Source organism: Corvus moneduloides, chromosome 8 (assembly GCF_009650955.1).
Source record: "Corvus moneduloides isolate bCorMon1 chromosome 8, bCorMon1.pri, whole genome shotgun sequence".
NCBI lineage: Eukaryota > Metazoa > Chordata > Aves > Passeriformes > Corvidae > Corvus > Corvus moneduloides.
Window position 1 is genome coordinate 21,019,767 of NC_045483.1, and position 15,771 is coordinate 21,035,537.

At 38.8% G+C, this 15,771-nt stretch overlaps 1 protein-coding gene across 2 annotated transcripts in view; it reads right to left on the bottom strand.

The window, feature by feature from the left end:
- Nucleotides 1-15,771, bottom strand: part of NDST2 (N-deacetylase and N-sulfotransferase 2) — a 135,106-nt gene that overhangs the window by 97,375 nt on the left and 21,960 nt on the right. For both annotated transcript variants that reach the window (XM_032115710.1, XM_032115706.1), the window contains exon 2: nucleotides 9,569-9,647. The gene's annotated coding sequence lies outside the window, so the exon portion shown is untranslated. The remainder of the gene's footprint in view (nucleotides 1-9,568; nucleotides 9,648-15,771) is intronic.

Here is a 15,771-nt window from a genome sequence, read left to right on the forward strand (position 1 = left end):
TCATGTTACCTGAGAGACAAAGAGCAAATGACTGCAAGAGTCCTAACAATTTGTTTGGCTAATGCCATCTAAAACAGCATATAGTCACCTCAATCTGTTATCCAAGAACTTAAAATAGCAGTAAACGTTAATGACACATGGCAAGGTAAAAGCTATCAGCCAAGGAGGGAACAGCTTTTAGAAGAGCATTAAAGGTGTATACATTTTGAACTCTACAATTTTGTATCTGCAGGAAAGGTTTTCAGTATTCCACATGCAAACATTTTCATGCAAATAGATACGTTTTCCTCTAAACTAAAAGAGTTTACAAGGGCACAATTAGCTTTTTCACCGAGTATAAATCAGACAGCTGCCTGTAATTGAAACCAGGAGCAAAAGACGTATAAGAAGAGATGCTTTCTTCCTTGCAGATGTTTTCCCAAGATTTAAGGGAAAGTTCTACTTCAAGAAATTAATATAATACTAGCTAAATCTACATGGTCTATAGCTTTAATAGGTACATTTACATATGAATAGCTAGTTTTGGTTTGGGGTTTTTTTTCTTTTCATTCCCAATTTCCTTTAAGATTTTGCCTATTTCATGTAAGATTAAAAGAGCTACAAAGATTCAGTAAGCCAAATTAAGCACACCATGATACCTCTGCAAATAAAGTTATCTTTCAACAAGCAGCAGAGGGGTCAACAGCAATGAATCAGCACTAACTACTATCACCAGGAGTGCAAAAAAGAAAAACACTACCCCTTCATTCCAAGGGGATCAGAAGAAGCTGTGAATTTAAACCTGTAAGTTTTACAGATGAAGAAATCAAATACGTTTCACGTGGCAGAGGCATGTCTAAATGTCTGTTTCTGTCCACATTTCATAATGCTACTGAAATACATGTGATGTCCAATGTATCCTTGGGACACAGGACACTACTTAAGGCAAAACACTATGCAATGCCTTAAAACTCCATCAGTGTAAATAATACAAAAACAATGGGTTGGGGATTTTTTTGGGAGGGGAGCAGTGAAGGAGTGGAGATAACACCAACTAACCAATCTTTTTTTCCACTAAGCCAGCATTTCAACAATTTAAGTATCTATAAATGAACCTGTCTCTTAAGAAGAAACTGATTTAAACTTGTATCATTCTGCAAATAAGATGACATTAATTAGAACAGATGAGACAATTTTCTTTAGCCTTTCTGCTACAACTAACTTCTCCCATGATTTATTAATCACTTCCCTGTTTTACACAGTGATCCCAGCTGGTAAAAAACTGGGAAACTTCCCCTTTCTTCAGGTGAATGGAAAACCAGAATCAAACAGTTTTCAACAAGCTGACCAGAACACTTCAGATAAATATAAAGAATCATAAATTACGTATTTTTATTCACTCCACTCCCAAGACACCACAATGATAGACGAACCAGATGGGGTACTAATGCAGATGTGACCAAAGAGGCCTCAAGGCACAGATAACCAAGTAACTTGTGCAACTTAAAAAAGCAACACAAACTCCCAGCTGCTGGCTTCTTCTCCCCCAGTGTAATAAGATGTAACACATATTCAGTTTAAAGTATGATGCCATATTTTGGCTGGAAGGCATAAGAGATATGAATTTAACAATGTGTTAAATTGGAGTGTAGCACCTGTGTCTTACTGTCAGCCTGCTTGATTTCCCCAGGGCTGGAGGATGTGTCTGCCACCTGGAGATGGGCAACACAGCCTGACTTATTCTTTCTAGGCTCTTTCTAGAACTACCTGGGCACAAGGTCCCAAACCTGACCACAGATCCCAGGCACTGTGACAGGGTGGGCAGGAAAAGCACGCTGTAAATCACAGAATTGTTTGGTTGGAAAAGACCTTTAAGATGCAGCCCAACCATTAACCTGGCACTGTCAGGTACACCTAAATCAAACCAAGTGGTAGACTTTGCAGTCCCTAAGTGCCGTATCTACACATCTTTTAAATACCTCCGGGTATGGTGACTAAACCAGAATGCTAACCAATGCTTCACAGAAAAAAGTTACGTCTCTGAATGAAAATATTTGACATAATTTACAAGCATCTCCCACATTATTTCCTCTCACTTGCCTGTGCTGATATAAGAACAGTGGGCATACATCACATCTCAGGCAACTGCTTCAAGTGACTGCACGACAGGAAGAAGCATCAACACCAACTACAAAAGGGAACGTTAGGGAAGCTTGTGTCTCCTACAAAACACTTTAAAAAAAACCCCTCTCTGTTGCAGCATGGACTCTAAACCAATGCCTATATTCTCTCAAGGTATATTACTTTCAAATGCAAACAATATGATATGTAATGAAAGGTAATAAAGCCTTGTTCCCAGAAAATAAGACAACTGACTGATTTTACCAAAGGAGAAAAGAAGGCTGAAGCTCTCACTAACGGCTTTGTGTCTGAATTTTAATGCTAAAAGCTTCCTGCACTTTGTTTATGAATTTGGGAGAAATTATGAAGCAGAAGTATGTTACACATTTTCTCACAGGCATGTTGACTTCTACCTTTCCTGTGAAGATAAACTGCACATTTCAGTTTTCTGCATTTCAAGATTTTATCATCTTTTGGAGCAGCAAGAAAGGAGATGTTGCTGAAAACACCTCATATTATCGAAGATTAACCTTGTGCTCACTGCTTCCCCACACAAATAAATGCCAAAATATCAAACCAAATCTTTCTTCTCTGACCTCCAAGTAAGTACTACTGCTTGAAAAAATATATTCTGTTACTGCTTGAAAAAATCAGCTGTATTCCCACCCCCTCAAACCATTCCTCTGTAAAACAGTTCATCTTAAAAATACAATGCTGTCACCTTCCTTTTTCAGGTTTCTGCCATTGCTGTCACTATGGAAACAATCGGAACATCAGATACGTCAGTAAGCATGATTTATAAAATACAAAAGCACCAAAAGTAGATATTCTACATAAAACCCAATCAAGACAAAATTCACATGTTAGCAAGGAAATATTGACTTTAAAGGACTTTCAATTTCATATGAATTCCTAGGGCAATGCTGCAGTGAGCTATGGCCAAGGAGAGAGCTGCCAGTGCAGCATCATGCATGAAGTCACACAGCCAAAGGCTGCAACAAACCACTAGGACGAAGGGTTGTAATCAACCCTTTTCCATCCATTTAAAACACAAAAATCCAACAGTAAAGAAAAGTCAGTATATCCCCAAAACATTACACCAACATAAGAAATATGGCAAGATGTACAGGTACTTGTTTCTCTGAGACTCAGAAATAAATTAAGGAAGACCCCTTCAGTTTGTTTTGCCTGTATCTCAATAGTGCATTCAATCATCTTCCCCTCTGTTCAATTATCTTTGTTCACAGCCACATCAGAAACAAAGGCAAAGCCAATTACTCATAGCTTCCCAACCAAAGATTTAAAGCAATTCTTAGAGAGACATCAGTTATACAACTTGGTTGGACAGCTATTCTGTTGAGTTGTAGCCTCAGCAGTGCAAAAGCAGAGTGCTTATTATCGCTGTAAGATAGGGTTCATCCAAACCCCGTATGTGCAGAAGATGCAGTTTTCCCTGCTCCCAAAGCTCAGCACATAACTTCACTTTGACATGTTGACTCAATTATAGCACTCGGGAGCCTCAAGAGAACAAACACAGGTTTTTGAGACACCTCCCTCTCTAACACACACACATTCTCCCTGTGCTTATTTAGAAGCTCATTGCCTTTTATCATCACACTATTCTCTCATATGTTACACTGATGCACCTACCCACTTCATGCTGCTGCTTTTCCTCACCTCTACTGTCTTGGAAAGTAAGCAACTACTGTACGTCAAATTCAGCTACTAAGGTTACAATACAGACAACAAAAGCAAGAGGGACCTCTTCTTATAACAAGATAAAACATTTCAGCTCAAGAAAAAAGAGCAAGAAAACAACTCAAACACAAGTTAGAGTCATAGAGAACTAGGAGAAGAGAGGAACAGACATGCAGCTGTAAACCACTTTTAAAACATTATGGATCCGAAAGAATAAATGCATACTTTTCTTAAAAACTACATGGCAAACAGTAAGCCCCAGGTGCCATTCCAGGTTGGGAAGACAATTTGCCAACTAGTCAGTGCTGCACAGCTGACCCTGAGACTGCTTACTGCCTTTGATGCTACATGCACATAGAGCAAATTCCCTTACATTCAGAGTCCCTTAAGTGGCTCAGTAAAAGAAATAGTCTAGAGTATTCTTGTCTTAAAAGCTCTGGTTTTGACTGGCTATCTTGAGGACAGTTGGAAATTTATCAGATTTTTCACTTTTTGACACAGGACCAGCCACCTAGGGCAGCAGTTCAGGTACTCCGAGATGGAGATAGTCCCTTCCTCACTTGAAACACATGTTTTTGATTTCTAACTTCCAAGACATGAGATTACATGCTTTGTCTGAGCTTTCCTGTATTAGACTGAAGAAGTCAGATCGAATGAATTCAGACAGCAACTGCAAGGAGAGAATGATTTGGAATTCTGAACTATCAAGAGGGCAAGGAAGAACAAAAGTTACAAATTATAGAACTGAGTGAAAAGGTAGAGCAGAGGACAAAGTAAGTCTTTTGTGGGAGCCCCCCTTCTACAAAAAACTTCTTCTAGAAACAGTGAATTTTGATGCGCTATTTCCCTGTAGTTAATGATATTAGTTCACAAAATCAGGAAACTGTATGATAGTAAAGAGGACAATTCAGAGCTGGAGTTTATGTTGGCCAAATATTGGACAATTTGAAATAAGCCATTCCACCTTTTTGAAACGTTTCAATAAAAGCTAAATTCAAATATTCATAGAAACAAACAGTTTTTAGAAATCGACTCTCACATTGTAGTGTGTGAGTTTATATCTGTTTTCTATCTGGCTCTTTTTATTCCTCTTTTCCATCAGTCATGCATGCCTGATAGGCTTTAAATTACCTGAAGTATTCAATATTTTTTTAAAATTAGAATCATACTTATCTGGTACTGTGGTACTTCTCATTTGTGTATGTAGCTCTCTGCCCTTTCTTCTCCTGTATCCTTTCCTGGCCTTTAAAGTGACCACAAAACACTGCACATTGAAGTCCAGGTAATGAACAGTATCTACACAATATTTTCAGTATTATCACCTACTGTACATTTCTAAGCACAATTTCTAGTACATTTCTAAGACCATAAATAGGTTACTCCAATCAGCCTGATACTAATTACAATGTGTCCTCTAGCGAAGACTGCTCTTAGGACTCTGAACAACCACCAAAGTCAGTGCAACAACACCAAGGTGAAAAAAACCAAGGGATAAAGAATTTTTGCATGTACTATATGACTTCTGCAGAACTGAATATGTCACTGAGATCAGTAGGGGAGATCATTACAAAATCCCTTGACATTCACAGAAGGAGCTTTTACTCTTCAGGCATTTAGAAAGAAAGCCAAAGACACAGCAAACTCAGGTAAACTTTTTTCTGAATAAGAAGTCTACACCACGATTTAAGGTAATTGAGCTTACTACATACTGACTTTCTAGCTGTAAAAAGTTGATTTTACCTTTTCTTAATACATTCACATAAACAAGTTTTCAGCAGTCAGCATGTGAAACTCTTGCCCTCCACATGCCCTGAGATAAAGTCAGGGGCAGGAAAACTATTTCAATATTTCCTCGTGATGGTGAATGTAACAAAAATAAAAAACTGATTTTACCAGACAGTAAAACAAGTACTTTGTATTAATGGAGAAAAGTACCCTGAAAGGGTCCTTAACCTCACTGCATGCCCTATAAACTCAATGTGGCAAACATGTGCTACATACAGAGGAGTTTCACTATCTGTGATACCACTGAAAAAGACAGGATTATAGGTTTTGTTTATAAAATGGTACACAGAGGAAGCTAACGTAGAACTGGAGAGGAGAAGGCAATCCTGTTTAATGGAAAAATGCACCTGAAGTCTGAAACACATACACATTTAATCTTCTTGGGCTGTTCTTGCTTAGTATAACCAGAAAATAAAATTTTATCTATTACCTCTTCCCTTCTTTGCTTATTGATTGGTGAATTGAATATCATCTTCTTACCCTGGCTTCTTAGAGCTTCTTTTTAATAGATTAATGAAAATAGAAAAGTCACAACACTGAATAGCAAACATTTGCTATTTTCTTGGACTTCCATGCATTTTCTAACACCACCCTGAACTAGAAAATACTCTTCACAGACATGCCCAAGGTTCACATGCAGTGTAATGGAGCCACAAATGTTGAGACTGAACTTGCTTCCAACATTCTGATACTCTGTAATAGAGCAACAAGAAGGCAAATAAGCTTCAGAAGACCTATTTATTTTGGAAACTGACACTGATTCTCAGTCACCTAACAGTTGTCTTCAAAGAAAATAAACAAAATTCAAAAGTTCCTACTGATTCTGGAGGAACCAGTGCTGATCAGGAGCCAGCACTTAATACTGCCTACATCCAAACACAGCTCTCTTGGAGTCCAGCAGGCTCTCTAGAGGAATCACACACTACTAGAACCACTGTCAAAATCAACACGTAAAACCAGGTCCCCACTGTACATGGTACACCCCAGTTATTTCAAAAATCCCTTCATATTACCATAAGACAACCTGTTTGGTAAAAATGTCAAGTGGCAAAAAAGACAGGATAAAATGTAACTTATTGCTCAGTAAATAAAATAATTCTATGAATGAATTGCATTGATGACATTTGTGCCCTTTTTCTTTGGCATAAACATAGTAGTTACCCTGCTGAGAAAACAAAACCTCTAAATCCAAATGAAGTTTGCCATCCATTCAGGGAAAGAGTAAGATGACAATCATGTGGCATACATTTATCACATATTTAATGCAGTTCTGGAAACTGGAGACTGTCAGCAATAAGCACAGTGGAAGAAGCTAGACAAAACAAAAGGAAACACCTGAAAGCATGACTGTTGGCAAAGAGTTATTCCCAAGGAAGAGCTGAGGAAGTAAGGACAGCACCTCTCAGAAATTTTTCAGACCCAACACACATTCAAAGCTACTACTTTGTGCAATCTCCCTCCTCCTCTTGCTAGTTCATGGGAAATTTCATCTCTGCCAAACAAATCAAGGGAAACTGAACTGCAAATTCCATTGACTTGAACTCTGAGACAGCAACTCGGCTACTGTGAGTCACCGACAGCTGGAACAATCCTGCCAACTTGGGAGAGACACCAAATTTAGTGCAATATCCACCCTCATACACTCTAGTCCACAACAGCCAGCGCATCTGCAAGGAATCACAAGGATACTACTGCTTACTGGAGAGGGAGATGTCTGGTTGAAAAAGATGCCTCAGAAGGAAGGGCCTGCTTCAGGCAGCTGCTGCTAATACAGCCCTATATGCCCAGAGCTCTCAGCAGAACAGAACTCCTTGTTCAAATCTGGTCTTTCCAACATAGAGGACCCAAACTTTTTCCTGTCCCTGAAATTCTGGTGTGAGTGAGGATCTCAAAAGGGGTCTTAGAAAGTTTTCCTGCAGTAAACCTATGTACTTACAATCAGTTCCAAATCATCAGTTCTCTTGGTATGGAAAAGGAAGCAAAAATGCAGTATGCCAATTAAGGACTCCAAAGATCCCTCTACAGAATCTATGGGTATCAAGAAAGATATTTAAGCCTTCCTGCATCACAAATCACAGCACAAAGAAACAGTTACTACCAAACAGGAGAGATGAGCAATCAGCTTCTTTCGATACCTAAAACTACATCACTAAATCCAGTGATTCTTCTATCTCTGGTCTCATCAGGCTGTCTGATTAAAAAAAATCAGACTTGTGCATTATATATTGCTTTTGTAGCTGCACAAAGTCACTAAACATCTACAGTTCAGCCAATTACATGGATATGGCACAGGGCACACGGTAACTCATTTAGAAGGGTGAGAGAAATGACAAGAGGAAAGAAGCAACTTGATGCAGATTCCTTAAACTACGTATTTTATAAAAGCATCACATTGGGAAATAAAGTTAAGGGAGTTTGCTTGGGATGGGGGGAGGGCTGCTTCTTTTTAAGGAATCCATGTTTTCTAAAGGACAAGCACAACACCACATGGATGGTCCGTACCCGCCCTTACAGTTTTCAACACATAAGATTTGCTTGCTTTTAGGGCCTTGTCTACAAAAGCAAGCTTTAGAAGAAAAAACCCAAAATGCCATTTCCAACTCAGCTCAGTTGTACCACTAAGTCTCACATGACTTAGCCACTAATGGTAGAAAGACCAAAAATGCTTAGCCTCAAGAGTACCAGGGTAATTGCTGAACTCGACCTTATTAGAAACGATTACTCTCTACAACCCCACAGGTACAGAGAATTATTCTTTAGGATTATTTAATAAAATTGCAACTTCATAACAGGACAGATCCTTACATCTACCTGCCACCTCTTAAATTAAAATTATTCCTTGCTTGCAAATCTTTCTTCATATTGTATTCCTCATGATTGCTCCTCACCACTTCCCAATAGAGGAAAAATGCCAAACCTAACTGTAATCTTAAATTCGATGCATACTGCTGCATCAAATGTCATCCAGGGACACATTTCTGACACACAGAACTACTTCTGGAGCTGTAAGCAGCAGACTACTGATTTTAGTGTCCTTCAGTTAGGAGACTGCAAGAGTCCTTAGTCAGATAGGTTTTTCTCATTACAATCACAGAGCAAGAGAATCACAGAGCAAGATCTTGCTTTATCAGACAAATTTATCTATACACAAAAAGAAGAGAAGAATCTTGCCTTGCCTTTCATGGTTTCAAAGATACACCCTGAAATTTAGCAAGTTGATGGTTAATACAGTCTTATGGAAAACAGATTAATATAGGCATTACAATATCACATTTACTTTCACCTACCCTTCTTTAGAGTACTAATAACTTCCTATAAACAAAGTTTTGTTTATTTCCTATAAACTAAGTTTGACACTCCCCTTAGTCACTGCACTTTTGCATGCCTGGCACACTCAGTATTGCACTGACTGCAGGGGAAGGTTTCGAAAAACTCCTGGTAAGTACTCACAGCAGAGCAATGCCATTAAACTTATTCCCCATCTTATAAATAGTCTTGTCAATCTGATAAAAGCCTGTTCAGTTAATGCTCAGGTACCTCAGCTACCTTCAGAAGCTAGTTGATGTGGAAAACGTAAAATTTGATGAAAAATTCACACAACTATGTAGAAAACAGGTAGTCATGCATGCCTCTCAGCCATCCCTTTCCATGTAGAATACAGGGTGGGTATTGTATTTTTATCACTGTTTATTTTCAGGGTCTCAGAGATTTCTCTAGGTCTAAATTCAGATCTGTTCAAGAGATGAAACATGCCTACCTTTCAGCTTCTGCGGCCTCCAATGCTGCAGAATACCACACAATTTACACTAAACCAGAGTCTCACAGTGCTTCGATGGCTGACGCTCACAATTTTATGAGCTGGTAGATTAGACTTTCTCCACTGCAAACCTAGATACAGTTTAAGGTGACAGGTTTGGCAAGTCTGAATTTATCAGTTCCTCTGAACATAAACCTGCATCAAAGAGGATGGAAGTTAAGCACTCACCTTTTCAGCAGTGCCTTTGTTCACAAGCCAACACACAGAGCAAAGTCAACAATGCCTGGCTCACAAGTACACCCTCCAGCTGGGGAAAAAAAAAAGCAGAACGGGTCTAGATTAGAGATACACAGGAAAGAAAGATCAAAGAGTACTTTATTTTATACATGTATGAAGAGCATTGCACAAGGGCTGTGTGACCAACCACTTTGTTCTAAACAGAAAATATTCAGTAACACAGTGCACACACTATTGTGTCTCCCTAAAACATGTCAAGTGAAAGCAAAGGCAGTATTTCTCAATCACTGAAACCAGTCCCCAAGTATATAAAAGGAAAAGCAGGAGGCAAAGAATATGCTAAGAAACCTTGGCTTGTTTTAAGAGTTGACAGTCCACTAGGCAAGAGAGTTCTAATTTCCATTACTGTAACTGACAGAGAACTTGGCTTTAAATTTCACACAAATACATTTCTTCGTAATGAGAAAGTTAAAACATGTCCCCGTAGGAAGTCCTCAATACCACAGCTCAGACAGCAACTGAAATTCTTGTGCAGACTGCATAACAGCAGAATCACAGAATATTCTGACTTGGAAGAGACTCACAAGGATGGTCGAGTCCAGCTCGTAAGTGAATGGCCCATACAGGGATCAAACCCACAGCCTTGGTGTTATTAGCACCACGCTCTGACCAACTGAGCTGATCTTGGGGATATGTAGAGACCACATACAGAAATTAAATGGAACAACATAAATTGCTTTCTTGTAGTTCTGTTTGAAAACAAAGATTCTGGGTTTTTTGCTTTGCAAAGGGAAATCCCCAGACTGGTACACTTTCCAAATTCTTTAAATCATCTCCTCAAATTAATTCCAGGACTGCCTTCCACTCTACAGGAATCACCCAGCAAATGCCAAGCATAGGCAAGTCCTTTCTCATGTAAGTCAGGGTCTTGGGCAGCAGCTCATGTGATGACTCCTCGCTGTCCACCTCCACCACACCAGAGCCCAGCAGGCAGCTGGCACCTACCCAGACAAGAGGCTGCTGAGGGAAGCAGTGAACCTGAACACATTTTACTATTTACCCTATCACCACAGCCAAACAGCAGCTTAGGGCTGCTCCCCATCCGTTCAGATGCAGCCAAACTGACTTTGTGAATGGGATTTTAAGATGCATTTTATTTCATTAAGGAAAAATTCTCTGCTGCCTTCCTCCACATTAAAGAATGTCCTGTCCATGCCATCCCATCATGTGCAGGCTGGCCGCACATAACACAAATGGTAACCCACAGTCTGGGAGCTCCCTTAACCTTCACCCACCTAGATGCAAACAGAAACAAACCAGTGCAACGAGACCTCTATATCCAGTATTAGTTTGCTCCCATTCATCTGCAGCTACAGCTTTGAAGCAGAACGTAGCAAGACACCATTCTTGAAAATTCATTCCTGAAACTTGCTCACCTTTCTTCTTCCCTTATACCTTTTCATACTGTTTGCCCAACTGTTCCTTTTTTAAACAATTTTTTCCTAAAGAAAGGTAGCATATAAGATTGGTATGCAATAAGGTAGATTTGAATCAGCAGGAAGCATTAGGGAGGCAATATTAAAGAGCTAAGAAAGGCTGCCAACTTGCCCTAATACCTCAAAAGCAAACATAAATTAAATGGGTAAAAGAGATTTCCAAATTATTCAATCTATTCTCATTAGAAAACTGACTCTTTGATGTTAGATTATTTCCTGAATCTTTCTACCAGTCTTCTGTATTACATATTTGTTTTTTTGTATTTGTTCTTCCAACCTTTCCGTTGGGCAGACTATTCCATACTTTAATATATTTTATAATCTCATTCCCTTGTTTCTAGTTATGCCCCTTACTCATTTAATTAGTTTCTATCTTCCAAGTACATGCCTTTCAAATATTTGTAGACTCTTATCACATCTCAGCTACACTTCTGCTTATCATATAGCCCAAGCAGGCATGTGTGCCTGTGGGTCCCTTGGTCTGTACTCCTTTGTCATTTGTCCCTCCACTTTCTTCAGTTCATTTATACCTGTCTAGAAACAAGAAGTTTGGGCCTGTACAACTGGCTAGTTAACTCTCACACAGTTGTTCAAGAAGGAACTTCTCTTTAATTTTTATAACCCAAAACCACATTAATTTACCTCTTGCTACCATGACACATCTGTAAACTGATTTATCTGCTTCGCAGCTACTCACTCCAAAGGTTTCTGGTGCTTGAAAACACTAGTGTTTTTCCAGTTTCACTCCTACCCTGGAGCACTCACAAACACATTTCCAGTTAAATTTTTTTGACTGAATTCTCCCCAGTGCCTCCCCACAAATGGGAAGTACTTTATTTTGATATTCTCTGATTAGTTCTACTATGTCTAGGTCCTCTGTTAGTGTCTTCATCTACCTCTAATTCACTTCTAACATTCGGCATCTTACAAGTTTAGAAAGACCCTGTGTGTAAATCCATACATTTTTTGGTAAGATACAACAATACAAGAACTCCACATGGCCAAATACACTTTTTTTCAGCACTACTCTATTTACATTTCTGTGACTTCCTGTTGAGAATTTCCTACTCTCAGCCTAAATTATCTAATGCAAAAGTAAAAGACCAAAACACACAATCTGATGTCTCTTAAGTCAGTTATGATACACAGTTAAGCCAGTGGTGCAGTCAGAAGGCAGCAGCTGTCTCCCTTCCCTTCCCCTCCCCACACATGAACCAGCTGCACATTGCCTTTGTCGTGCTGCCACTGCCCTGCAATGAGCCAGGTTATTTTTCAATTTTAGATTCAGTGCATTGTGCATCTGCACAAATACTTGTAATGGCAATCTGCACAGATTATGCAGGGACAGAAGAGTGGGACTGTGTGAGAACTTACACTGCTGAAAAACATCCATGGGATCCTGTTGAATTCCCACTTGTAAGCATCACCTTAGCATCAGAAAGCAAGCCTGAAATCCTGTAACTGGGAAGTCTGCAAAAACCCAAAGACTTCTCAGGAACAGACAGAAGGAGAATCCTTAAGAGCATGTGAACAGTGAAGATTTCTGCATAGTTGAGGGGACAAGATGAATTGAACACAAGGTAGAGATCTGTTAAGGAGCTGAATTCTTTCAAGGATTAGAAAAAAACTTGATGGAGTAAAGGAATACAAGAACACATTGTTTACTGGAACTTTTTCAAAAGATTTGGTCGAGTCCTTCACAAAGGGCTACTCAAGTCACTGTGCAGGCAAGAAGAACAAAGTACTGTCACAAGCAGGAAACCAGCAAAAAGAAATGAAACAAGAATCACTGATCAGTTTTGAGTGTGGAAGAAGGGTATTTGGGGAGCTCTCAAAGATTAGCATCTATTTTCTTTCAGGTTGTTATTAAATAATTGCAAAAGAAAGCAAAAACTGAAATAACATTTCATCTGGACACAACTTGAGTGAGGTAGGTCGAACACACAGAATAATGTATATTATTTTAGGAAATTCTAAGAGAGAGAACTCCTGGGCAGTCCGGGGCCACAGCAACAAAGCAAATGAGAAAAATAAAAAACTGAAAGAAAGGGAGGTCTTTAATTATGATCTATAAATTTCCTGTAGTTATCCTGTAAAAATTTGTTGTCTGTCAGTGAAAACGGTCATTTGATCAGCACTGTAAAAAAAGTAAATAAGATAATAAGATGTTTAGGAAAGAAAATGTAACATTTTATATATATATATATATATATATATATATATATATATATATATATTAGCATTCTCTAACATATACTTTCTAAACCTGTATCTTCACCTTTAATGTGTTTAAGTCCAGCTTGACTTAAAGCAATATTCAGCAGAAAGAAAAATCCTCACGAAAATTCAATTTAAATTATCAGGGCAAAGAATACGACTAGAATTGAAGGGAGACTATATAGAAACTATTTCGGTACCCTTGAAATCACAGACAACAGGCTTGGAAGAAAATTCTCTCAGGTGTGATCAGTGATACCTTAAGCATTTCCAACACATTTGCCTGTTACCTCTGCTAGTATCCTCCAGGACAGAGTATCCAGAAGGTTTCCAGGCAGTCCAGTCTACTGCTTAACTGTTAACTGCTTCTGCTGTTGCAAAGCTTTTCCTGAATTCTAATTATACAATTTAAGCCCTTTACTTCTGGGCTGTATGAACATAGAAGAGATTTTTTTTTTTTCTCTTTGCAGCACACTGAAAAATTTTTAAATTATTTTAACTTCTCCAGCCTGAATAAACCTGATTGTTGCATTCTATCCTTGTAGGTCATGTTTTCTTTGCTACTACTTTCTCCTGAGTTACTTCTACTTGGTCCTCATCTTTCCTCAAATATGGTGTGCAAAAACATCAGCAGCAGTCCACTGTTCCACAATACAGGAGAGAGAAAGGCTACAAGAGTCCTACATAATCTGAGTTCAGACGGGAGCAATCCAGGTCGGCTTCTTCCAATGATCAATTTTCCATAATACAAAAAGTGAATATTCCATCACTTTCTCCAAAACAACTGATTAGGTACTAAGAACAGAACACTGTATGACACGTATCACTTCTCTGACTGGATACAGCATTCTCTTCTCCTTTTCTATTTTTCATCAGTGCATTCTATGCCTCAAAGTAAGCCAAAAAGGAGACCGGTTGTTATAATAAAATGATAATGATATCAAAGAAACAAAATCATGAAATGACAGACAGCAACCTTTCTTTAATGTATTTGTGCATAGACATATGACATGTGAAAGCCATCACACAGTAATTATGACAATACTTAAATATGTCACCTACTGTTAAAAACAGGAATCTGTATTTTGTGACCAAATCATTGAGAAAAATCTCGTATCATTTGTTTCAACTATATACTCACTTCTGTTTACATTACAGCACACACCAAAAGGCTTCAACCAAGGTTAGGATTGTTGCATATTATGTATCTACCTAAACACACAGCTGCCCTTTTTACAAGGGCACATAGTAATAGGACTTGGGGGAATGGCTTTAAACTGAAAGAGGGCAGGTTTTGTTTAGATATTAGCAGGAAATTCTTTACCATGAGGGTGGTGAGGCACAGCAACACGTCATGCAGAGAAGCTGCAGATGCCCTATCCTGGAAGCATTCAAGCCAGGTTGGATCGGCTTTGAGCAACCTGGGCTAGCGGAAAGGTGTCCCTGGTCACGGCAGGAGGGCTAGTAACTAGATAATTTTTAAGGTCTCTTCCAACCAAAACCACTCTAGGATTCTAACTGTATCTGTATATGTAATCAGATTTCTGTATGGCTAACGGAAGACAGATGCTGTACCACATACTTTTCAAAAGAAATGGATATAGCACACAAGTAGAACAGAGTATTAATCCTAATTTTACACAAACAGAACTGAGACAGCAATGAAGTGAACTGCCACATGAAAAGCAGAGCAAGCAGCCTTGGTCAAATTTTCTAATCACAGTCATAGCTCATTAATTAACAAAACAATCCTGTATTCCTTTCCCTTATCACCAAATAACACACATGTATGATGCCTGTGCCTAACGCTCATTCACAGTAATACTGGTGGTTGAACAACATGCAACAATTCTCCAAAAGAAACCAGGAAATGTCATCTTTACATTCCTGGATTTAGGAAGCCGCTATCACTATTTTCATTCTTCCCTGCTCATAAGTTCATGCCAGTTCATACCAAAGGCCTACACAAGCAGGGTTTAAGTGAACAGCTTATTTCACAACTGAAGCAAACTAGGAACTCTGTCACCGCAGTCCACCTCCAGCAGCTGTTGTTAAATCAGGAGAAGTAAAAAATTACTTTAGTTACTTCACTCTTGAAACTACAGCATGATGGAGTGCTACACTGGAACAGCTGGAAAGAGAAAAATCACACCTTAAGTTAGAGTGAAGACCTTAAGAAATAAAGGAGTAACTGAAAAAAAAAGCAAACTAGTCACATTTTCATCTACACTTGAAAAAAAGCATGCAAAAAAAGCCGAGTGGTATCAGAAGCGAGTATATGTTTTTATGAAGAAAATCGGAAACGTTGCAAGAAACAATGGAAAGTGAACAGATAAACCAGAAGCTAGGTTAGAAAGGGACATCTCCCCAGAGCCCTAACAAATCCATCACAAGGCCCTAGGGAGATGTTAAAAAACAAGGGGCTTCTGTAGTGTTTTTAACACTCCTTTATGTGACAGTGCATATATTTACCAAGAAGAG